A 25,069-nucleotide genomic window follows, 5' to 3' on the forward strand; every position below is an offset into this window, starting at 1 on the left:
CCTATAAGAAAAAGAGTCTGAAAAAGAATATATATGTATGTGTATGTGTGTGTGTGTGTGTGTATGTGAGTGTGTGTATATATACATACATATATATATATCTGAATCATTTTGCTCTACACCTAAAACTAACACAACATTATAAATCAACTATACTTCAATTAAAAAAAAAAGAATGGGTGGTTTATAAACAACAGAAATCTATTTCTCATACTTCTGGAGCCTGGAAGCACAAGATCAGGGTGGAGCATGGTCGGGTGAGGGCCCTCTTCTGGGTCATAGATTTCTTGCAACATCACATGGTGGAAGGAACTAGGCAGCTCTCTGGATCCTCTTTTATAAGGACACTAATCCCATTCACAAGAGTTCCACCCTCATGACTTAAGCCCCACCTACTAATACCATCCATCACCTTTGGGAGTTAGGATTTCAACCTATGAATTTTGGGGAGACACATTCAGATTATAGCAGAGATGATGGTTTTTCAATAATGGATTTTCTCTAATCAGGTCTGGAAGGTTCCAAAAAGGTGGTCCCAGCATTGTTCCAAGGGTTTTTCTACGTGGCACTTGGGTTGAGTCCACTGGTTCCCTGAATAAGCCTGTGTTATATTATGTGTTAACATATTATCAGGAGTCAGGCTTCCTAAAGGACATCTGCTAGTCTTTCCAGGAGGTTGAATGGGGGATTGGGAGAAGCTGGGGGCTGGAAAGGGGAGGACTTTGGGATTTGAGACGAGCCTCTTGCCAAGTAAATGAGGTGACAGGTATTTAGTCTCTTAGGTTTGGGTCATGGATTATTCTCAGACACCCTTAAGGTGGCTTTTGCTAGATCTCATTTAAAAAGTAAAGGTGGGAAAGACAGATAAAATAATAGAAGAGAACAGGTGTGTTCTAGACAGAAAAAATATAAATGGTGAAAAACTGTCAGTTATAATAATAACAACTAGTAGAACCTGTTTTTCACCCACTAATTTGGCAAAGATTAAAAATGTATAAATGCCTGAGAATTCCCTGGCAGTCCAGTGGTTAGGACCTGGTGCTTTAACTACCAGGGGCCTGGATTCGATCCCTTGTAGGGGAACTAAGATCCTGCAAGCCTCATGGCACGGCAAAAAAAAAAAAAAAATGTATAAATGCCTAATGCAGAAGAGAATGCAATGATATAGGTGTCTTATCTACCACTTATTGTGGTCTAAATAAGTATGGGAGGCAGAATAATGCCCCCTACAGAGGTCCATTTCCTAATCTCAGAGCCTGTGGATATGTTAAGGTACATCGCATGAGTGAATCAAGGTTGAAGAGGGAATTCGGTTGCTAATAAACTGACCTTAAAATAAGAAGGTTATCCTGGATTATTTGGGTGGGCTCAATATAATCACAAGGGCCCTTAGATGTAGAAGAGGGAGGCAGAAGAGAAGGTCAGAGTGATGACATGGGACAAGGACTCAACCCACCATTGCTGGTTTTGATGATGGAGGAAGCGGCTATGAGCCAAAGGATGCAGGTGGCATCCAAAAGCTGCAAAGGGCAAGGAAATGGATTCTCCCCTGAACCTTCTGGGAAGAATACAGCCCTGTTGACACCTTGATTTTAGCCCAGTGAGGCCCATTTTGAACTTCTCACCCTCCTACTGAACTGTAAAATGGGAATCGTGCTGTTTTAAGCCATGGTTTGTAGTAATTTATTATAAGAGCAATAGGAAATTTATACAATTAGTATAATTTTCATTATACTGTACTACTTTGAAAGTGTGTTTTGAAAGTCTGAAAACGTTTATGTTATTTGATCGGCAATTCCATCATTAAGAAACTATTTCGAGGGGAGGTACCTGTGCTCAAAGATGTTCATTACAGTACTAGTAATAATAGCAAATAATAGAAACAACCTAAATGTCCAACAATATGGGACTTGTTAAGTAAATTAATACGTTCTTGTGATGCAATGTCATACAACCTAAAAAAATAGTTGAGGTAGGGAAAAACTTACTCAAGGTAAAATAAGGAAAGCAGGACCCCAAATTTTATATAAAATATGATATTCATTTCATAAAAATACATCAGTGTACACATATGATATAGCAAAATGCCAAAACTAGTTATCTCTGGGCACCAAGACTATGGGTTAAATTTCTTTTGTTTCTTGTAATGTTTCTATTTTCTGAATGATCTATAATGAATATGCCTTATTTTTCTAATCAAGAAGAAATTTTAAATACAACTCCACAAAACAAAACAAGACAAAGCAAAAATCTCCAGGGTGCCTAACAAGGATATTTTACAAAAGTAAAAAAAAAAAAAAAAAAAAAAATACAGGAAGTAATAGAATTCCTTGTGTATCTGTGAATGGAGGTGGTTTTGTGTCCTAATGAAAACAGTATCTTAGAATCCTGGAATCTCGGAGTCAAAAGGGCTCTATGAATCCCCTACTCCACACCCAACTCCAGTGTGAATCTCCTCTTTGGGAGACAAAAGCTAAATTAGATTTTACCGTGAGGAGTATTGGGGATGGGAAGCTCTGTGCCTTACCTTTTAGGGCCACCAAGGGTCTGTGGTCTGGACGTTGAGTACGTGCATTGACCTATGGAGAGAAGACAAGAGAAACCATCTTCATTTGCTGGACCGTGAGGTCTCTGAGGCAGGAAGCACGTCTATTCTATCCCCAGATGTGTCAAACACATAACAGGTGCTCCATAAATATTTCCTGTGGAATGAGTCAAGGTAAAGGGACTGCGGCTGGTTCAGAGCAGGAACAGGGTTCACAGTGACTATGCAGGGGTGTCCCCCAAGTAGGTGGCCAGCCCTGCACTCCACAGCAGCCAAGGGACGTCACAATCTATGGCTCACATCCTAGTATATACGGGAACAGGCCCACATCCTAGTATATACGGGAACAGGCCCCAGGAAACTGGTCTTGTAGGATCAAATGCGGTGGAAGCACCCTTTGTTCCTTGGAGTAGGAGACAAAAGTGTCTTCATTTCTACTTCCTTGCCCTGGTTGGGACCAACTCAAAGTCAGGTCCCCATGACAGTAACTGGGCTGATGGGAGGCAGGCAAAGCTGGTCACAGGAGTATGCTGAAGCCTTATTTGCATGTGATCAACACAAGGAAGTTCTTGTCTGATGTACTTATGAGGGTGAAAGTAGCACTGGCGTCAAAATGCCGGGCTCAAACTCCGGCTTTGGGGGCCTTCTGACCTCTCTCTACCTCCTGCCTCTTCTTTCTAGAGTTTGGCCTCACTCTTTTGCTACGTATGGGCTCCTTCCATGCTGTGGGGAAGATGACTCCTGGCTGCCAGAGTCACACCCTTCCAACCTCATGATCCCAAAGGCTAAAGGCAGTCCTTCCAACCTCATGATCCCAAAGGCTAAAGGCAGTCCTTCCAACTACATGCAGCAGAAAAATCCTGGGAAGGAGCTCTGACTGACCCAACTAGAACCATGGCCAGAAGGATGGAGCCCTCCAAACAGCCAGACCTTGTCAAGAACCCACACTTCAGCAGAGGATGGAATCACGGCTCTGCGATCGACAGCCCCTCCAGAGCCATTTGGAATTGGGGGTGGGGAGGGTGAGAGGAAGTTTCTGGAAGGAAAGAGGATGCCCGGCAGTCCTAAACAACAAAATATCTTTGACAACAAATCCTAACTGCTCTTCCGGACTATGCCCACCTCCCCTGCCACTGCATCAGCTCCCCCTATTTTGTACATGAATCATCTCCGTCTCCTGCAGATTCCGTCCTTTCTGTTTCAGTCATGGGCCTGTTAATTAGGCCTGTTCCTCACCGTGCTTCGGTGCCTTTGGTTCTGTGACACGGGGCTGCGGGGAAAAGCAGCTAAAGAGGACTAATTAAGACTCGGAGAGCTTTCAATAAGGTACATGGAAATGAACAAATTAACTGACGATGCCAAAAAGGCAATATTGCCCCAGTGGGGATTCCGCATATGGAGATAACATTAAGGAACGCAATAGTCATTGAGAGCAAACTAAGAATTATGAGTGATATTCAGTCCCATTACCTCCAAGGTGTCATACGTAATAGCAGGAAAATGTCATTAGATGTTAGGAGACAAAACAAACAGGTTAAGAAAGCCCTAGTGGGGGAAGCAGAGCGAAGGAAACAGTGCGACGCTGAGTTGGGGAGGTTTTGCTGGCAGTAGGCGACAAGTCCCAGGCAGAAAAAATGGTCTCTTGTTGCCGACCAGTCTTTGCAAATATGTGACATTCTGCTTTGGTGAAAGAAGACTCCTTTTTCTTCTGTTAGCTTGGATGATACTGAGGAAGGCAACTCAACACATTCACGGAGGATCCAATGGCGTCCCCTGGGGGTACCTTTCAGTCAGTGGCGTCAAATGCGATCCCAAGACCATCAGCATCAACCTCATCTGGGAATTTCTTAGAAATGTAAATTCTCAAGACCCCCTCCAAACCTATCCTGGTGTGGGGGGCCCAGCAACTTCTACTTTAACCAGGCTTCCAGTCCAGGGGGACTTTGATTCAAGGCTCAAGTTTGAGAACCACTGGTCTTGGAATTAGGAGCCTGGGGTCTGTTCTAAGCTGTGTGAATTACAAGCAGATTTGACCATTTAACCCCTTTGATGCTTCCAATGGCAAATATAATTGTCCTTACCCTGCCTCCCTCACCACGTTTTCATAAGAATCCAATGGGATAGCTGATATCATGGAAAACAGTGGAGAATGACACAAATATGATAAATTATCCTGATTATTTCAGATACAGTTGGTCCAGCTAAATGGAGGTTCCAGATTCAGAGGTGCAGGGGCAGATGGTACAAAGATGAATAAAGGATATGATATGAAACCCAGGTTTCTGGAAAACATTGCAATTTTTACTTCCCGAACAAAGGGTCTTAAAAAAGGTTTGCAGGCTCTCAAACACTTTCCCCTAGACAGTCTTCTGATGAGTTAAGTGTTTTCTGATGAGTCATCAGAAGTATCTGGTTCTCATTTCCCTTTAAATTCACAGGAGCATAAAGATGAAAAAGAACTGGGGCCGGAGACAAGTGCTTTGCCAAGGCTCCCCCGCCATCCGTAGTTGAGATGGCTTCAGGTGCTCAGCCCTGGGACATGTGGTTGGGCTGTTCATCCAGGCAAAGGCCAAGTCTTCTGGGAACCAACCAACTGGAAGGTGGGACCATCCAAGATGGCAGCCCTGGACTCCCGGAGCAAGAGAGGTGGGGCCTTGGCAGATGTAAACTATGTGCTCCCTCCCCACCCCAGATAAGGGACTCTGGTGAAAGAGGGGAAATGAATATTTACAACATCTTCGAAGGGGAAAGGAAGACCCAAAAGTAGACGTACAGCTTGGTGGTGGGAGGGGAGGGGGCATGGACAGAATATCACTTTCCTTGGATACTGATGTGTAAGCTTCAGAGGTTTCTTAGCTAAATCTCTCATCACAGGATGTTAGAGACTGGATACCTCCAAACCCCACTCTCTCCCTTCCTTTCAGAAAGGTTCAGGTCAAAATTCTAGTACTGGCAGCTTTAGGGTTTGAACTCAAGTTTTGACACTCCTGGTAGAACAATCTGGATGAGTATCTCAAAGGCCAGGGTCTAAGACATTTTCTGCTTTATCTTTCTCTAGGTTCAGCTCTGATGGGGAAAGGCTCAAAGCAAACACTTATGGGGAAACGCCAAGCATCTTGTTGGCAACGCAGCCCTGGGCAAGGATGCTGATTTCACAGCTAGTGTCACATTCCAGAGCAGTACCTCTGAGATACATGGAGAGCATGTCCAGCCCAAAAGCTAACAGAGGGTCCTGGTGGGGACTTCCACGAACCTATGGCTTCCTCACTGGCCATTTCCTTTATACTCACTTGCTCTGGTTATTAATGAACATGGCTGGGAAAACCTGGGCCACATGGAGAGCCTATGCAATGAGAGACCTCATTTGCATCACCAAATCTTGGTTGCCCCACATCATTTCGGCATCAGTGTGGGATATAAATTAATATTTAGATAAAAATTTAAAGTAAGATAAAATTTAAACCAAATATTAATATCTAGATTAAAATTTAAAATTCCCTTCCCCTTTAGGATCTGACCAGCTCTAATTATCTCTATACCCCATCTCCTTCCCAATCTCTGCTCATCTTAGGTTTCCGATATGCTTACCCTGCTGAGGAGCAGACAGCTGGCAACAACCTTGGAACAAGGTCAAGGGCAGGTAAGGAGAGGGGTTGGTGCTTCCAAGTCCAAGGGCTGTGCTTGAGGTATGGTACCAAGCTACACAGACCTGTGTGGGATCACCAGCACGTGAAAAAGATGACCCCAGGGGCCACCTTGGCTGAAGAGAGAGATTTGTTTGACCACCATGTCCCTGAAAGCCCTGTGATTGTCAAGTGATTTACCAGATCTGAATGTGCGTGAGAGAATTTCTGGCTGTCTTTGTTTGATGGAGGTGATTCGTTTTCCGGACTAATTGCCAGTCTCTACACTGACACAAACATATACACACGTACTGAGCAGTGTCTTAACAAAAGCTTGGCCCATCCGTCAGAGTTGAGCGTGTTCTTGGAGGGCTAATTGACCATGCATAAATTTCCTATTGAAAATTATAGCAAAAAATGGAGAAGAGAAGAAAACAGCTTTTGCAATGAATAATTAAACCAAAGGATGCTTCTTCGGGGAAGGTGGGGAGGGGCGGGGTGGAGGAAGAGCTAATAGTCATATTTCCAGTCTTTGTAAGAGATAAATGCAGAAATACAGATTCAGAAATGTTTCCAGATCAGCGTTCAAGGCCCTCCCAAATATTGTCCTGTTATGACCTTCTCCCCCATGGCTCCGGACATGATCCAACCAAACAGGTTGTGTTCTGTTTCTGGAACATGCTTTTATCCTGTGCCTTGGATTTCTCTTTTTCCACTACTTCTCTTTTTGCTGAAATGCCTTTCAAGGCTTGAGTCTTTCCTCAGCCATTTCATATTTTCCCTCCAATCTCATTTTGTTTCTACATCTCTCATGAGCTTGAATTTCATCTTTTATTGTAGCTATACTGGACATCCCTCTCCACATCTGGAAGATGGGAACGGTAAATGGTGTTTCATCCTGCATCTTCAGGTCCAGTTTTCTCCATGAGGACCCCAGGAACGACGTCGAATTTCTCTGAATGTCAGTGGTGTTTTATCAGTACTTGATTAATTTCAACTGTATAAACTGAGCCGATGACACTTCTAGGTCACTGACTCATTCCTTCATTTACTCAAAAAACATTCATCAGATGCTGATTCTCCTCCTGGCTTTGTGCTCAACACTGGCAAGTGAATAAGGTATGTGTATTAGTCTCCTAGGGCTGCCGTAACAAAGTACCATAAACTGAGTGGCTTAAACAATAGAAATTTATTGACTCACAGATTGGAGGCTGGAAGCCCAAAATCAAGGTGTCAGCAGGATTGGTTCCTTCTGAGGCCAGTGAGGGAAGGATCTGCTCCAGCCTCTCTCCTTGGCTTATGAAGAGTCATCTTCTCCCTGTGTCTTCACATCATCTTCCTTCTATACGTGTCTGTGTCCAAATCGCCTCTTCTAATAAGGACTCTAATCATATTGGAGTAGGGCCTACCCTAATAACCTCATTTTGATTTAATTACTTTTTAAAAGACTCTACCGCCAAATATGATTACATTCCGAGGTACTGGGGGTTAGAATTTCAACATATGAATCTTTGAGGAGGCACAATTCATCCCGTAAGAGTACAATCATTGCCTTCACACAATGTATAGGAAAAGGAGAGAGCTAAGTAAACAGGCAATTACAGTGTAGTGTGATGGATGCACAGTAATAGAGGAGATACAGGAGAGTGTGGATGGATGGACATTTAATCCATACTTGCCAGGGGGATGGAGAAAGCTACCCAAGGAAGTGATATCTAAGCTGAGACCACAGTTCTCAGTACCATAGAAAGTGTACCTTCCATTGCCAAAGTGGATGGCATAGAAGTTCCCCCAGGTTCAAATCTAGGTGGTGTCCACCCCACTTCTTCACCCCCCACAGGAGTAAGAAACACCAGAGGAAGACAGTACCTGAGAATTCAATCAGCGGGCTGGTCAACATGGAAGAAAAGCAGTCTCAGGTATTAGTCAGCTTTTGCTAGTTTGCTGTAGTAACAAGCCCTCGGGGGCTCAGTGGCTTTCAACAACACAGGGTTCCTTCTTGCTTGGGCTACTTGCCCTTTGTGGGTCAACTGCTCCTCTGATCCTCATTTTATTCATCCCAGGCCCCAGGAGGAAGATGTGGACCCTCTCTGGACACAGTGATCCTATTGCAGAAGTGAAACAGTGATGGAACCTTGCAGTGTCCTTTAAAGGCTCTGCTGTAGACAGATAAACCACTTTTGTGCATATTCTATTGCCCTTAACAGGGAACATGGCCAGGCCTGCTGTCAGTGGGGTGGGAAATATTCTCTCACAGAACATGGGGGTGGGTTTACAATGGAATGTAACCCTGTGAGGTTGGACCTGTTAAAAAGGGGGCAACAAATATTTTGATGAAATCTTACAACCTACCATACGTAGCCATATGCCAATCAGTCCCACACGTTCCCCAATTCCATCTTTCACTCAAGGCAGGACACAGAAAGAAAGCAAACCTTACTACTTTATAACTGACACCCATCAAAACACTTTCCCTGCATGGGAATTTAATGTCATGGCCTTTGGGTCTGCGAGTCAGTGTCTGGGAGAGGAAGAAATATTGCTCTTGAAGACACCGTCGATTCAGTGTCCCTGAGAAAATGATCTATTGGCCTGAAAAATTCCTGTTATAGTTTGTAGTGAATGGCTAGGATAAAAGTTGGTGCTTCCTAGAGGCCTGATTTTCTTCTTTCTATAAGATGATGAGGCTGACACATTACTTAAGATTTCCATCTGGCCTCGGTTATAGCAAAAAGTGTAGAGCAAAATACGGAGCCTCGTATTTCTAGTTGAATTATGTCCTCCCATTTTTTTATATGGCTTCTTAAGACTTCATTGTTTCAAATAATATTTTAGAAGTTTTTCCCTAGTTGGAAAAGTCAGTGTACTTAAAACAAAAATTTAGGAAAACAATAGAAAGTTATCCATAATACCACCTCTCCCCCACAAAAAACCACTTCTGATAGCATTTTGGTATATTCCTTCCAATATTATCTTTATATTTATTTACATATAAATAGATGATGTATATTTTATTATTTATATATATGTATTCAATATATATTTAAGAGAATAAAATCTCCTCCATTTCTCTTTTCCCCCAGGTTCTCCAAAAGAGACAGGGGACCAGAATGGCCCTTAGACCCAAATTTAATTGAGTCTTTTCCAAACAATAATTTTAAAGCTTTTGCTGGCTATATTTGTGGCTGAGGAAGGAGCCATTCAGTGGTATGGTGAATCTGCTTTTTACATGCTTTTGAATTATTCAGTCTTGAAATACTGTTTTATAATATTAATAAAGCCTCACTTTATGTACCATCTTATAAATAATACCAGCTACAAAATCGAAAAAGTTTTTCATCAAGAATTGCCTAAGTTCAAAGCTGATGGGCCAGGAAGGGTGTGTGTGCAGGCTGTTGCTTGGAGAACAAGGATGTCAGCTGGAAAACAGCAACACCCCCAGTCTGCAGGGCTGGGGACCCCACAGCCACCCTGTGTATACACGATAGTTTCTCCTGGGAGTCCGATGGTTCTCATACTATTATTTCAACATTTATTGGTGTTGTAATTTAAAATGCCTTTTTATGTCCTATAACAATGTCACTCAAGCATTCATACGTCAGGATACAAGTGCCAGGGCTAAAATACACATCCCCAAATCAATAACTCACCGCGAAAGTTAAGGTGATAAAGCAGCATGGCATGCCTCGCTGTTGATTTAGGACACACTCAGCAGAAACGCAGGCACATGTGTACCACAAGGCGGGGACAGCGGTGCTCACAGCAGTACTGCTGTAATAGCTAAACGCTGGACACAGCCCAAATGGCCATCAGCAGCCAAGCGAGCAGGTAACAAAAGGATGGCGTTCTCCAGCAATGGAGGGCTGTGAAGCTACACAGGCAGACAGACCCCAGCTACAGGCAACAGCATAGATGAACTGCACAACATCACAAGGAGCAAAAGAAGCCAGACCCACAAATAAATACACACTCTATGACTTCAGTTATATAGCGTTCAAGAAAGGAGACAAGATCCAACTAGAGTGTTGGAGAATGCATGTTTAGGTAGTGAAATTGTGAAGAAAAGCAAGTAAGTGATGCCTAGTAAAAATCAGGGTGGTGGTTCCTTTAGGGAGAAGGAGGTGGTGATTGGGGGGAGGGCAGATAGGAGAGACCCAAAAGGGACTTCTGGGCACTTGGCCCAGGTGGTGGGTACACAGGTGTCTGCCTTGTGAAAAACCACTAAGTTATGCATCTTTGCGCACTGTGTTGTGGGTATGTTGTATTTCACAGCATAAAAGGTTATAGCAACGAGTGTGACTGGGTCATGTTCCAAATTGTGAACCTGTTTGTTCTCTGTAAATATCCTCCCTCCCTTCTCTTGCTTTTACCCAGAAGGGCATCCTCCAAAGCCAGTCATAAAGGGAGAACATAGATTTGAAGGGCCAGAGGAAGAAGATGGCTTATAAGCTCAGTTTCTCCCCTTCCAGAGACTAGACAAAAGAGGACCTTGGGTAGGGTAGGGGAAGAAGTATCTGAGAATAGGAGGAAGATGGCAGAAGGAGATGGAGCGTGGGACCTTTCTTAGCAGAAGTCCAAGATGCAGAATAGAGGGGTCCAGAATGCCTTTGAAGAGTGGCCCTCACTACACACATGACTCACACAAACAAGCTCAACCACCCACAGAAGACACCCTGCCTGCAACAATCCAAGACTCTTGTAGGAAGACCCAGCAATGCCCCCCAACAGAAGGGAAGGCACTTGGGATCGCTATGTGGGGATGGGGGGCAAAGAGAAAGACCCTTGGCCACTAACCAAGGAGAACCCAATGGAAGCAGTGGCGATGTCCCCATCAGCTGGAGCCATGGGGAATGCTCCTTCATCTGGGGAAATAAGCGCTATGTCCCTACCTCATGGTTTTTATAGGCACAATCTGAAACTTTTAACCCAGCTTTTTTTTTTTTTAAAAGATTGATTGATTGATTGATTGATTGCTATGTTGGCAGCTTATTTTTAACATCATCTCTTTCCAGAACGCACAATGACATTTGCATTCAGCTTTCAAAACATATTTAGAGCAGTGATTCAAACTTAATTCTGTGTTTGAATGGCTTCAAGGCTGGCTGTCATTTTCTCTGTGCCCAACCCAGTGCTCTGTGGCTCCTTTATCATGACGCGTGCTTTGGGTGGCTGGTAGCATCTGCGTTAGCTTTCTGAGCACAGGGAGGTGGGCGGCTGTGTCCCTGAGTTGTTGCCTATCTGAAGATGCCTCTTTTGGGACTCACACACGAGCATCCCCATGTACCACGACTCCTTTTCCCTTTAGAACTCCGGCTTCATTTGTCCACGTTGTCTCCTATTTAATGCTGCAGAAGGTAAGTCTGACTTTGACTCTTTGTCATTAGCTTCCTCTCTTGGAGTCTGCGTGGGTGATCATTTCTTGGTCCTTGGAGTTCAAGAATTTCACCAGGCTATTATCTAGGTGTTGATCTGTTTTTACTCTTTTCACCTGGGGCCTGGTGGGTACTTTTGATCTGCAGATGTAGGTTTTTCTCAGAACTGTTTCATCCTGTTATTTCTTTGAATGCCACTCCTATTCCTTGTGCTGTGATCTCTCTTTCAGTGACATGGGTTTTCAAAATGCTGAGGCTCTGTTGTCTGTTCCCTAGAGCTGTCCTCACCTCTCCGAGTTCTTATTTCTGGTCACTTTGCCCTTTTCTAAACAGTCTGCTCAAGTTTACATCCATTCAGGGGTCTCTAAATGGAGGGTTTATTCAAATAGGTCAGCATTTGACTTGTTTCCTCCCCTCCAGCTCTTGTAGATTGACTTTTCCTCCGTATATTTTTGCCAAAGGTAAATTCCACTCACCTGCCACTGAAACAAGAGGAGAGGTATTACTTTTGGCCCCAAGTACAGACTGTTTCAAGAGCAAGGCATGCATCAGCCATAGCCGGGCCGACTGTCAGAGACTCCAGGAACAGCCTGGGCCCTAGCTCTCTTGCATATTCATTGTACATCTGGCATCTGATCTCCAAAAGCACAGCCAGGAAAAGAGTCAGAAGCTGGTTCTCTGCTGGAGAAATATCACCCAGATGCCCCATTTCTGACGCTGGCAATTACAACCAGCTTCTTTATGGGGGTCGTGATCGGGAAGGCCCTAAGCACTTACTCATTGGCCATCCAACTAAGTGATACAATCTCTCCTCCAATTATTTGCAAGCAAGAGATGAATGAAAAGTCAGCTCTGGCTGGATTTTAGATTGACCTTCTAATGACAGGAATTAGAGTCATTCCATGGAGTTGAAATCATGTCTATCATCCCAAGGATAGGAGAGATTTAGGGGAAAATACATCCTTAATTTTTATGATTTTCTGAGACATCCCACAATTGTCTGTTTAAGACTTTTCTCCTCAAGCGTTCCCTGGTTACATAGTTCCAATCATTCGGTAGCTGCCTCACCCAATGCCCTCAGCATAGCAAATGCCAGGCTTTATATGTGGCATTGGTTGTAAGCTTCTGGAATTTAAATGATTTTTAACTGTCCTTTATCTATAAAGGCATCTCATACCCTCTTTGGGGAAGGATATGGTGTAAATTGTAAAGATTTCTGCAACCTAAAAGGCCTTGGTTTCACAACCTCATTGATACAAGCGTCCTCACACTTAAATCTTAGTACTTAAATCTTTAATAGAGTTGAGTTCTCACCTCCTCATGTGGAAAATCTAGTCTCTTAGTGAACTTATCCAGGTGAGTTAGCCTGTGCTCTCCTAAAAGGCAGAGCCAGAGGCAAGGGCTTATGTCCAGGTATTTTATTTTGTAAGGTAATCCCAAAGAACAGGAGTATGATATGGAGAGAGTGAACCTGCGGGGAGCAAAGCTAATCCCTGGCTGCGAGATTAAGCTGGTTAACCTTTGCACTGCAAGAAACCGGAGCTCTGACCTCCAGAGCACAGCCAGGTAGAACACACCTCAGAACTGTTTTTCCTAGGATGGAAAAGGGTAGCTCTTACCCCACAATGGTCGTTTCCATTGACCTCACGCTTCCAGGATTGCCCAGGGGCATGCGTCAGGATGCCTGCATGGCTCCTGCAGGCAACCCAAGTGAGGGAAGCGTCAGGGAAGAAGGCAAGGGACACCTGGTACAGCAGAGGAGAGGTGCTGCCAACTTACACCTGCGGCAGCTGGTTACCACAGCAACAGTCAAGCCCAACTGCAGGCTGAGAGGATGTGAAGTTGAACACAAGATGCGTCCTCTGCAGTGGGCACTGGCAAGGAGTGGGTCTTCCATGTGTCTTTTCAATGTTTCCTATTGCAACCAGGAGAACCCGTGCTACTAGGCACTGGTTAGAGAAGAGGACCCACCACCCTGTGCAGTGGGAAAGAGATGGAGATTTGGTAGAGACAGAGGTAGAGATAGAGAAGGAAGGCACCCTAGTTAAAAAAATTAGATGAATGGAACATTTGCTAAGTAAATATAAACTTAATATAAATATAAAAGTACTCTTTGGGAACTTTTACACATACAAACTCTTTTAACTCTCACTGAAAACACAGGAAGTAGGTATTATCTTCATCCCATAGATTATGAAGGTGAGTTTCAGAGAAGTAATACTCCCAGGATTATGCTGAATCCAAGTCAAGGTTTGGATTCAGGAACAATGTCTGATGCAAAAACAACGGCATTGTATATCACCCAGGATGCTAAAATCTACCAACTCCATTATTTTAACCAACCAACTGACTTGAACATTTTTTCTTGGTTGGTTGGTTTTAAGTTTTGTGAAAGCTTCAGGCTTTCTTTCCAACTGGCTGGTGATTAATGTGGTGCTGCCAATATGAAAATGAAAATATAAACATGGCAGGGATGGCTTTTGGTAATATGCGTGCTAAGCTGATACAAGCCAGCCCCACCCTTGCCAAAACAAATAGAAATTTTCCATGCAATATCATGACAAAATACGTAATGCAGAGGTGGGTTCAAAACTAAGAAATTGAAATCCTCAACTGCCAAAAACATTGAGAAAAATTAAAAATAGAATAGAAAACCAAGGACTCTATAGGGAACCACTGGTTTCCTCCCCAGAGTATAGGTCCCAGTGGCTTGGGTTCTAATTCCTACAAGGGGACTGAGAATAAGTGTTCAGGGCTGAGAAAAGTGGGGAGTCAAAACTGTACTATGTGTATGAAGTCCAGAGATTCAAAAAACTGCCTCATCCTTAAAGAGGATATAGATGAATTCCATCTACCTTCCTAGGGAGGCTAAAGGACGTTTACTGTCTATCAAATCATTTGGCAAGAAAGTTACCTATAAAATATCCAAACTTCAGGCAAATTCCTCTTAAAGGAGTAAAGTTAAATTACATTATTTGAAATATAGAGGAACTACAAACCAAATATTTAACATAAAAACCTTTGCAGGTCAGTGGACCCCCTAAACGGTATCAACAGAAAGAAATATATAACTGCTCCAAAGGGATAAATTTATAACCAAGAGCATGAAGACTTCCCACAGAAATAAAATCATCCCAGATTGATATAAATTCACAATACAGAATTGCCAAAATATGAGAAAATGAACTACACTGAGGAAGAGTGAGCAGGTCTGTATTTAGAGACATTTGGCTCCCAAGAACTGCATATAACGGAAGAAGAAAGAGGATGTGAAACAGGTATATTTAAAATGACCAGAGAGGGGCTTCCCTGGTGGCGCAGTGGTTGAGAATCTGCCTGCCGATGCAGGGGACATGGGTTCGAGCCCTGGTCTGGGAGGATCCCACATGCCATGGAGCAACTAGGCCCGTGAGCCACAACTACTGAGCCTGCGTGTCTGGAGCCTGTGCTCCCAACAAGAGAGGCTGCAATAGTGAGAGGCCCGCTCACTGCAATGAAGAGTGGCCCCCGCTTGCCGCAACTAGAGAAAGCCCTCGCACAGAAACGAAGACCCAACACAGCCAAAAATAAATAAATTAATTAATTTTAAAAAAAAAATGACCAGAGAGTTACAGTTTAAGAAGAAAGTATAACGAAGAATAGATCAGTGTGAACAGGAAGAGGCAGATTTGGAAAGGAGCTAACAGACCTTCTAGAAATGAAAAGAAAAAATCACAAACACTTAAAACTCATGTGGTTGGTTAAACATAGGATCAGAAAAAGAAAGTAGCGTTAATTGGTCAACTGGAAGATAGATTTGGGGAAATCACCAGAAGGCACCTACAAAATAGAGATGGAAAATATAATAATTTTATAATATTTTATAATACTTATCTAAAACTATTTTGTATATAATTATTTTAGAATATTTATTTATAATTATTTTATATAAAATTATTGTATAATATGTGTATATAATTATATACTAATATATAATATTTTTATTATATTTTATAAATTTTGAGGGAAAATAACTGTTGGCCTAGAATTCTACATCCAAATGAACTATTTTTAAGACTAAAGGGGAAAAAGAATAGGGGGAGGAGTCAAGATGGCGGTGTGGGAAGACACAAAGTTAGCGTCTCCCCACAACTAGGGTGCCTGCCGGCCACTGGTGGGGGACTCTGACCCCCAAGGAGACGGAAGGAACCCCAAAGTGAACTGGTAGGATGTACAGGGACTGAGGGGGGAGGAGAAGTGGAGGCCAGACAGGATCAGTGCCCCTGAGGCCAGGGAGATCAGTGCCCCTGAGGCCAGGGAGATCAGGAGGGGCCCTCCCAGACCCCAGACCTGAGGAGCAGGAGAGGAGAGGAGGGCATTTGCCCTGCCCACTCGAGCCCAGAAAGCCTGCTAGGCTCTGAGGTGAGGTCCCCTGCCCTCTGAGACTGGGGTGGGGGGCACGCCTGGGCCCCTCTGTTCCTTGAGCCTAAGCCCCACCCCCCACAGCCCCCAGGGCCTTATCCAGCCCTGTGGGTCCTGAGCATTGGCCCTGCCCACCACCCAAACCTTGCCCTTGCTTAGGCCCCACTCTCCACAGCCAAGGCCTTCCCCCACACACACACTTTTTTTTTTCTTTCCCTCCTCCTCTTTTTTACTGTTGTGGTACTGATGTACCTTCCAGTTGTTGATTTATCTATATTTTTATTTTTACATTCTTTCTAACATATCTGTTAGTTTCCAAGTCTAATTTTATTTTTTACTTTGTTATTTTTCTCTCTTTTTTTTTTTTTGGCCACTCCACGTGGCTTGCGGGATCTTGATTCACGAGCCCGGGGTCAGGGAGAGGCTCCTGCAGTGGGAGCTCTGAGTCTGAACCACTGGACTAACAGAGAACCTCAGACCCCAGGGAATATTCATCAGAGTGAGGTCTCACAGAGTTCCTCATCTCAGCACCAAGACCCAGCTCTACCCAATAGCCTACAAACTCCAGTGTTGGAAGCCTCAGGCCAAACAACCAGTAAAACAAGAACACAGTCCCACTCATTAAAAAAAAAAAAAAAATGAGACGGCAAAAAAATATGTCACAGATGAAGGAGCAACATAAAAACCTACAAGACCAAATAAAAGAAGAGGAAATAGGCAATCTACCTGAAAAAGAATTCAGAGTAATGATAGTAAAGATGATTCAGAATCTCAGAAATAGAATGGAAGCACGGATTGAGAAAATACAAGAAATGTTTAACAAAGATCTAGAAGAAGTAAAGAACAAACAAACAGAGATGAACAGCACAATAACTGAAATGAAAAATACACTAGAAGGAATCAATAACAGAATAATGGAGGCAGAAGAACGAATACTTGAGCTGGAAGACAAAATAGTGTAAATAACTGCCGAGGAGCAGAATAAAGAAAAAACAATGAAAAGAATTGAAGACAATCTCAGAGACCTCTGGGACAACACTAAACACACCAACAATGGAATTATAGGGATCCCAGAAGAAAAAGAGAAAAACAAAGGGTCTGAGAAAATATTTGAAGAGATTATAGTGGAAAACTTCCCTAACATGGGAAAGAAAATAGTCACCCAAGTCCAGGAAGCACAGAGAGTCCCATACAGGATAAACCCTAGGAAAAACACACCAAGACACATATAATCAAACTAACAAAAATTAAAGTCAAAGAAAACATATTAAAAGCAGCAAGGGAAAAACTAAAAATAACATACAAAGGAAGCCCCATAAGGTTATCAGCTAATTTTTCAGTGGAAACTCTGCAGGCCAGAAGGGAGTGGCAGGATATACTTAAAGTGATGAAAGAGAAAAACCTACAACCAAGATTACTCTACCCAGCAAGGATCTCATTCAGATTCGATGGAGAAGTCAAAAGCTTTTCAGACAAACAAAAGCTAAGAGAATTCAGCACCACCAAACCAGCTTTACAACAAATGCTAAAGAAACTTCTCTAAGCAGGAAACACAAGAGAAGAAAAAGACCCACAAAAACAAACCCAAAACAATTAAGAAAATGGTAATAGGAACATACATATGGATAATAACCTTGAATGTAAATGGATTAAATGCCCCAACCAAAAGACACAGACTGGCTGAATGGATACAAAAACAAGACCCATATATATGCTGTCTACAAGAGACCCACTTCAGACCTAGGGACACATACAGACTGAAAGTGAAGGCATAGAAAAAGATATTCCATGCAAATGGAAATCAAAAGAAAGCTGGAGTAGCAATACTCATATCAGATAAAATAGAGTTTAAAATAAAGACTGTTACAAGAGATAAGGAGGGACACTACATAATGATCAAAGGATCAATCCAAGAAGAAGATATAACAATTATAAATGTTTATGCACCCTACATAGGAGCACCTCAATACATAAGGCAACTGCTAACAACCATGAAAGGAGAAATTGATAGTGACACAATAATAGTAGGGGACTTTAACACCCCACTTACACCAATGGACAGATCATCCAAACATAAAATAAATATGGAAACACAAGCTTTAAATGACACAATAGACCAGATAGATCTAATTGATATTTATAGAACATCCCACCCAAAAGTGGCAGAATACACTTTCTTCTCAAGTGCACATGGAACATTCTCCAGGACAGATTGCATCTTGGGTCACAAATCAAGCCTCAGAAAATTTAAGAAAATTGAAATCGTTTCAAGCATCTTTTCTGACCACAACACTATGAGATTGGAAATCAGTTACAGGAAAAAAACTAAAAAAACACAAATACATGGAGGCTAAACAGTGCGCTACTAAATAACCAAGAGATCACTGAAGAAATCAAAGAAGAAATTTAAAAAATACATGGAAACAAATGACAATAAAAACACAACTACCCAAAACCTATGGGATGCAGCAAAAGCAGTTCTAAGAAGGAAGTTTATAGCAATTCAATCTCACCTCAAGAAACTAGAAAAATCTCAAATAAACAACTGAATCCTACACTTAAAATAACTAGAGAAAGAAGAACAAAGAAAACCCAAAGTCAGTAGAAGGAAAGAAATCATAAAGATCAGAGCAGAAATAAATGAAATAGAAACAAAGAAAACAATAGCAAAGATCAATAAAACTATAAGCTGGTTCTTTGAGAAGATAAACAAAATTGATAAACCCTTAGCCAGACTCATCAAGAAAAAAAGGGAGAGGACACAAATCAATGAAATTAGAAATGAAAAAGGAGAAATCACAGCTGACACTGCAGAAATACAAAGGATTATAAGAGACTACTACAAACAACTATTTGTCAATATAATGGACAACCACGAAGAAATGGACAAATTCTTGGAAAGGTACAATTTTCCAAGACTGAACCAGGAAGAATTAGAAAATATAAACAGACCTATCACAAGTAATGAAATTGAAACCATAATTAAAAATCTTCCAACAAACAAACTCCAAGACCAGATGGCTTCACAGGCGAATTCTATCAAACATTTAGAGAAGAGCTAACGCTGATCCTTCTCAGACTCTTCCAAAAATTTGCAGAGGGAGAAACACTCCCAAACGCATTCTACGAAACCACCATTACCCTGATACCAAAACCAGAAAAAGATATCATAAAAAAAAGAAAATTATAGACCAATATCACTGATAAACATAGATGCAAAAATCCTGAACAAAATACTAGCAAACAGAATCCAACAGCACATTAAAAGGATCATACACCATCAAGTGGGATTTATCCCAGGGATGCAAGGATTCTTCAATATATGCAAATCAATCAATGTGATACAGCACATTAACAAATTAAGGAATAAAAACCATATGATTATCTCAACAGATGCAGAAAAAGCTTTTGACAAAATTCAACACCCACTTATGATAAAAACTCTCCAGAAAATGGGCATAGAGGGAACCTACCTCAACATAATAAATGTCACATATGACAAACCCACAGCAAGCATCATACTCAATGGTGAAAAACTGAAAGCATTTCCACTAGGATCAGGGACAAGACAAGGATGTCCACACTTGCCACTCTTATTCAACATAGTTTTGGAAGTCCTAGCCACAGCAACTAGAGAAGAAAAGAAATAAAAGGAATACAAATTGGAAAAGAAGAAGTAAAACTGTCACTCTTTGCCAGTGACATGATACTATACATAGAAAATCCTAAAGATGCCACCAGAAAACTACTACAACTAATCAATGAATTTGGTAAGGTTGCAGGATACAAAATTAATGCACAGAAATCTCTGGCATTCCTATACACTAACAACGAAAAATCAGAAAGAGAAATTAAGGAAACAATCCCATTTACCATTGCAATAAAAAGAATAAAATACCTGGGAATAAACCTGCCTAAGGAGGCGAAAGACTTGTACTCAGAAAACTATAAGACGCTGATGAAAGAAATCAAAGATGACATAAACAGATGGAGAAATATGCCATGTTCTTGTATTGGAAGAATCAATATTGTGAAAATGACTATACTATCAAACTACCAATGGCATTCTTCACAGAGTTAGAGCAAAAAAATCTTACAATTCGTATGGAAACACAGAAGACCCCGAACAGCCAAAGCAATCTTGAGAAAGAAAAACAGAGTTGGAGGAATCAGGCTCCCTGACTTCAAACTATACCACAAAGCTACAGTAAGCAAGACAGTATGGTACTGGCACAAAACAGAAATATAGATCAATGGTACAGGATAGAATGCCCAGAGATAAATCCATACACACATGGGCACCTAATTTATGACAAAGGAGGCAAGAACATACAATGGAGAAAACACAGCCTCTTCAATAAGTGGTCTGGGAAAACTGGACAGCTACATGTAAAAGAATGCAATTAGAACACTAACTAACACCATCCACAAAAAGAAACTCCAAATGGATTAAAGACTTAAATGTAAGACCGGACACTATAAAACTCTTAGAGAAAAACACAGGAAAAACACTCTTTGACATAAACCACAGCAAGATCTTTTTTGACCCACCTCCTAGAGTAACAGAAATAAAAACAAAAATAATAATGGGATTAAAGACTTAAGAGCGGACACTATAAAACTCTTAGAGAAAAACACAGGAAAAACACTCTTTGACATAAACCACAGCAAGATCTTTTTTGACCCACCTCCTAGAGTAACAGAAATAAAAACAAAAATAATAATGGGACTTAATTAAACTTAAAAGCTTTTGCACAGCAAAGGAAACCATAAACAAGACAAAAAGACAACCCACAGAATGGGAGAAAATATTTACAAATAAAACAACAGACAAAGGATTAATCTCCAAAACATACAAACAGCTCATGGAGTTCAATATCTAAAAAACAAACAATCCAGTTAAAAGATGGGCAGAAGACCTAAATAGACATTTCACCAAGGAAGACATACAGATGGCCAAGAGGCACATGAAAAGATTCTCAACATCACTAATTATTAGAGAAATGCAAATCAAAACTACAATGTGGTATCACCTCACGCTGGTCAGAATGGCCATCATCAAAAAAGCTAGAAAAAATAAATGCTGGAAAGAGTGTGGTGAAAAGGGAACCTTCCTTGGGAATATAAATTGATACAACCACTATGAAAAACAGTATGGAGTTTCCTTAAAAAACTAAAAATAGAACTATCATATGACCCAGCAATCCCACTACTGGGCATATAACCGAAGAAAACCATAATTCAAAAAGAGACATGCACCACAATGTTCATTGCAGCACTATTTACAATAGCCAGGACATGGAACCAACCTATATGTCCATTAACAGATGAATGGATAAAGAAGATGTGGCACATATATACAATGGAATATTAGTCAGCCATAAAAAGAAACGAAATTGAGTTATTTGTAGAGAGGTGGATGGACCTAGAGTCTGTCATACAGAGTGAAGTAAGTCAGAAAGAGAAAAACAAATACCATATGCCAACACATATATATGGAATCTAAGAAAAAAAAAAAAAAGGTCATGAAGAACCTAGGGGTAAGACGGGAATAAAGACACAGACCTACTAGAGAATGGACTTGAGGTCATGGGGAGGGGGAAGGGTAAGCTGTGACAAAGTGAGAGAGTGGCATGGACATATATACACTACCAAACGTAAAATAGATAGCTAGTGGGAAGCAGCCGCATAGCACAGGGAGATCAGCTCAGTGGTTTGTGACCACCTAGAGGGGTGGGATAGGGAGGGTGGGAGGGAGGGAGATGCAAGAGGGAAGAGATATGGGAGCATATGTATATGTATAACTGATTCACTTCGTTATAAAGCAGAAACTGACTAACACACCATTGTAAAGCAATTATACTCCAATAAAGATGTTAAAAAAAAAGAAACGAAATTGAGTTGTTTGTAGTGAGGTGGATGGACCTAGAGTCTGTCATACAGAGTGAAGCAAGTCAGGAAGAGAAAAACAAATACCATATGCTAATGCATATATATGGAACAACAACAACAAAAAATGGTACTGGTGAACCTAGTTGCAGAGCAGGAATAAAGAGGTAGACATAGAAAATGACCTCATTAATGTTTCAAACTTCCTTCCAAGACACCATAAACAAAGTAGAAAGTTAACTAGCAAAGCAGAAGATGTTAGCGAACTATATACAAGAGATTGCCCTCAAGATTATATAAATGATTTCCAAAAATAAATAGGAAAATGTAAATAACAATAGAAAGAGCAGCAAAAATATGTGTGTACGGATAATTCACAAAAGAGAAAAAAACATATGGTCCATAAATATGAAAAAATAAAAATGTTTAGGCCTGCTAATAATCAGGGAAATGCAAATGAAAACATTAATAGGATATGACTTCATACCCAGCAAGCTGACAAAAATTAAAGTATGACAATGAAGAAACGGGAACGACGATAACCTCTGCTGGGAATGTTAACCGATATAGCCACTTTGGCAATATCCATTAATGTGAAGATTTGCAATCCATACAATACAACTCACCATTCCTAAGTGTATTGTTTGGAGGAACTCACATCCATATGTAAAGAGACTGAAGTCTGTTCATGTATCAACTTACATAAAAGTGAGATATTAAAAATAACCTTTAAAATGAAGTACAATCTGTAAAAATATCAAATCACTCTGTTGTACACCTGAAACTAACATCATAAATCAACTACACTTCAAAGATTAAGAAAGAAAAAGAGAGGAAGGAAGGAGGGAAGGAAGGAAGGAAGGAAGGGAGGAAGGAAAAGAAATAACCTAAATACTCTCCAAGAGCAGAATAGGCAAATTAACTAAAATATATTCTAAAATGGAATATCACAAATCAGTTAAAACGTAAGCTAGATCTATACAAATGAATGTCGAAAAATCTTACATAACATTGAATGAAGAAAAGCAAATTGCTGAAGGATAGTATATTATAAGAACATTAATGTAAAATTTATAACACAAAAATCAGTACTAACATTTCTTACAAATACTAACATTAAGAATACAAATGGGGCTTCCCTGGTGGCACAGTGGATGAGAATCTGCCTGCCAATGCAGGGGACACGGGTTCGAGCCCTGGTCTGGGAAGATCCCACATGCCGCGGAGCAACTAGGCCCGTGAGCCACAACTACTGAGCCTGCGCGTCTGGAGCCTGTGCTCCGCAACAAGAGAGGCCGCGACAGTGAGAGGCCCGCGCACTGCGATGAAGAGTGGCCCCCGCTCGCCGCAACTAGAGAAAGCCCTCGCACAGAAACGAAGACCCAACACACCCAAAAATATATAAATAAATAAATAAAATTTATTAAAAAAAAAAAAAAGAATACGAATGAAAAGGAAACATACCAATTTCAGAATAGTGCACAGCTCTGATGAGAGAGAGGAAATGAGGTCAGAGGAGCCCAAAGAAGGCTTGAACTGTATCTTTAATGTTAGCTCTTGAAAGATATTTCAAATGTGTAATAAAGTTGGTTAAACACTAATCTGTGTAATTACAGCAATGGCTCCATGAGAGTTTCTAATCTTTATTCCCAGCACTTTCCTGTAGGTCTGAGATTATTTTCTGATAAAACAAATAAGCATGATGGAAAGTGTGGGAAAGGAGTGATTACAGAGATTCACGAATGGAGATCTTAGTAGAGGCCAAAGATAGGGGTCTTGATTTGAGAGTTATCAATACGGATTGTTGTTTCACAACGAATTGCCCACAGCCTACTGGTGGCCCAGAGGATTCTTCCAAGGAGCTATGAGCAGATGCAAAAATTTTAAGTCCTTACTGTGGTTTTTACTGGAAAACAGCTTTTAATTCCATAGGCATTCATTTTTATGTATATATGGAGCTTACTTTCTAGATACTAATCTCTGAAGAGAATTTTTATGATCGACACAAGTAAGTCATAAAGTAAAATTAGTGCATTATCAACAGTTTCCAAAGATTCTAATTCAGTACTCTATTGGGAGATTTTGCCATCAGAACCAGGTCAACACTGCAAATCTTCTAATCTGTATGTGTTCCAAGTTACTCCAAAACTTATTAGCTTAAAGCACTAATGGCAAGAATCCTGAGAGAGAGGCTCACATCCCCTTTTATGACCTAGTCTTCGAAGACCCATAATATCATTTCCCCCACATTCTGTTGGTCAAGGCAGGGACAAAGTTCAAGGGACCAGAAATACTGCAGTGTCCATTTTTGGAAAATAGAGCATACACAGACGTATGGAGTCTGTGATCTATGCAATCCCCTCCAACTCAACAACTTTATGAAAGGACATCCATGTGTGCATCCTCAATACTGTCTTGGGTTAATCACGATTTTCAGTTGCTGCTACTTAGATTACAATTTCATAATTCGTCCACGATTATCAATTTAGTTTGCTGAAGGTTATTTGCTTAACCCTGTACGGGTTAATCATGCATATTTATATCAACAATGTTTTGGTATATTTTTATAATAATTAAAATTTGAGATGTGTATGTGTATGTAGTATTTTGAGTAGGAAGCACCAATAGACGTATAATCACCCCAAATGTACTCATAGAATGAATTATGTGCTGCCCATGAATTCCTGCTCTTTAAATAACTTGCAATACATTATCAAGTGTAATTAATGTACTTTTAAGTTTATAAGCATTTTATGAAGTAAATATACAAGCTCATCCTGAAACATTTACTTAGCTCTGTATAATTATTAAATTAGTCTCTCATTTGGAAGTGGGAATGGAAAGAAGCAAGACAGTAATATTTTATCCACCCCAGGGGCCCCAGGTAGGTGCTCAACAAGATCTAAACTGAAGTGTATAGCTCATTCATTCATTCACTCATTTATTCATTCAAGATAGTGACTGATTTGTGGAGGAAGGTGGAAGAGGTGGGGGAACCAAGGATGACTTCAAGGTTTCAGTCTTGGACAACTGAGTGAATGGTGGTGTTTTTCCTAAGATGGGGGCAGGTATTAACCTCTCCAGGACTGTGACCTCATCTGTATACTGGGAACAGCCTATATGCCCTACCACCTTTTCTATCAGGGTTGTTGTTTAGATCTTGTTACCCTGATGAGGTGCCACCACTTATCATATCGAAAATGAGTCCATCTCTACCTACACCAGGCTTCGGTTATTAA

The 25,069-nt window shown here is 41.1% G+C and overlaps 1 long non-coding RNA gene across 1 annotated transcript in view; it reads right to left on the reverse strand.

Moving 5' to 3' along the window:
- Nucleotides 1-2,527: 2,527 nt before the first annotated feature.
- LOC137750000 (uncharacterized) overlaps nt 2,528-25,069 on the reverse strand; it is a 308,698-nt gene continuing 286,156 nt past the window's right edge. Inside the window, exon 4 of the long non-coding RNA XR_011070343.1 lies at nt 2,528-2,579. This is a non-coding gene — a long non-coding RNA (uncharacterized lncRNA). The remainder of the gene's footprint in view (nt 2,580-25,069) is intronic.

The sequence above is a fragment of the Eschrichtius robustus genome, chromosome 16 (genome assembly GCF_028021215.1).
Source record: "Eschrichtius robustus isolate mEscRob2 chromosome 16, mEscRob2.pri, whole genome shotgun sequence".
Classification (NCBI taxonomy): Eukaryota; Metazoa; Chordata; class Mammalia; order Artiodactyla; family Eschrichtiidae; genus Eschrichtius; species Eschrichtius robustus.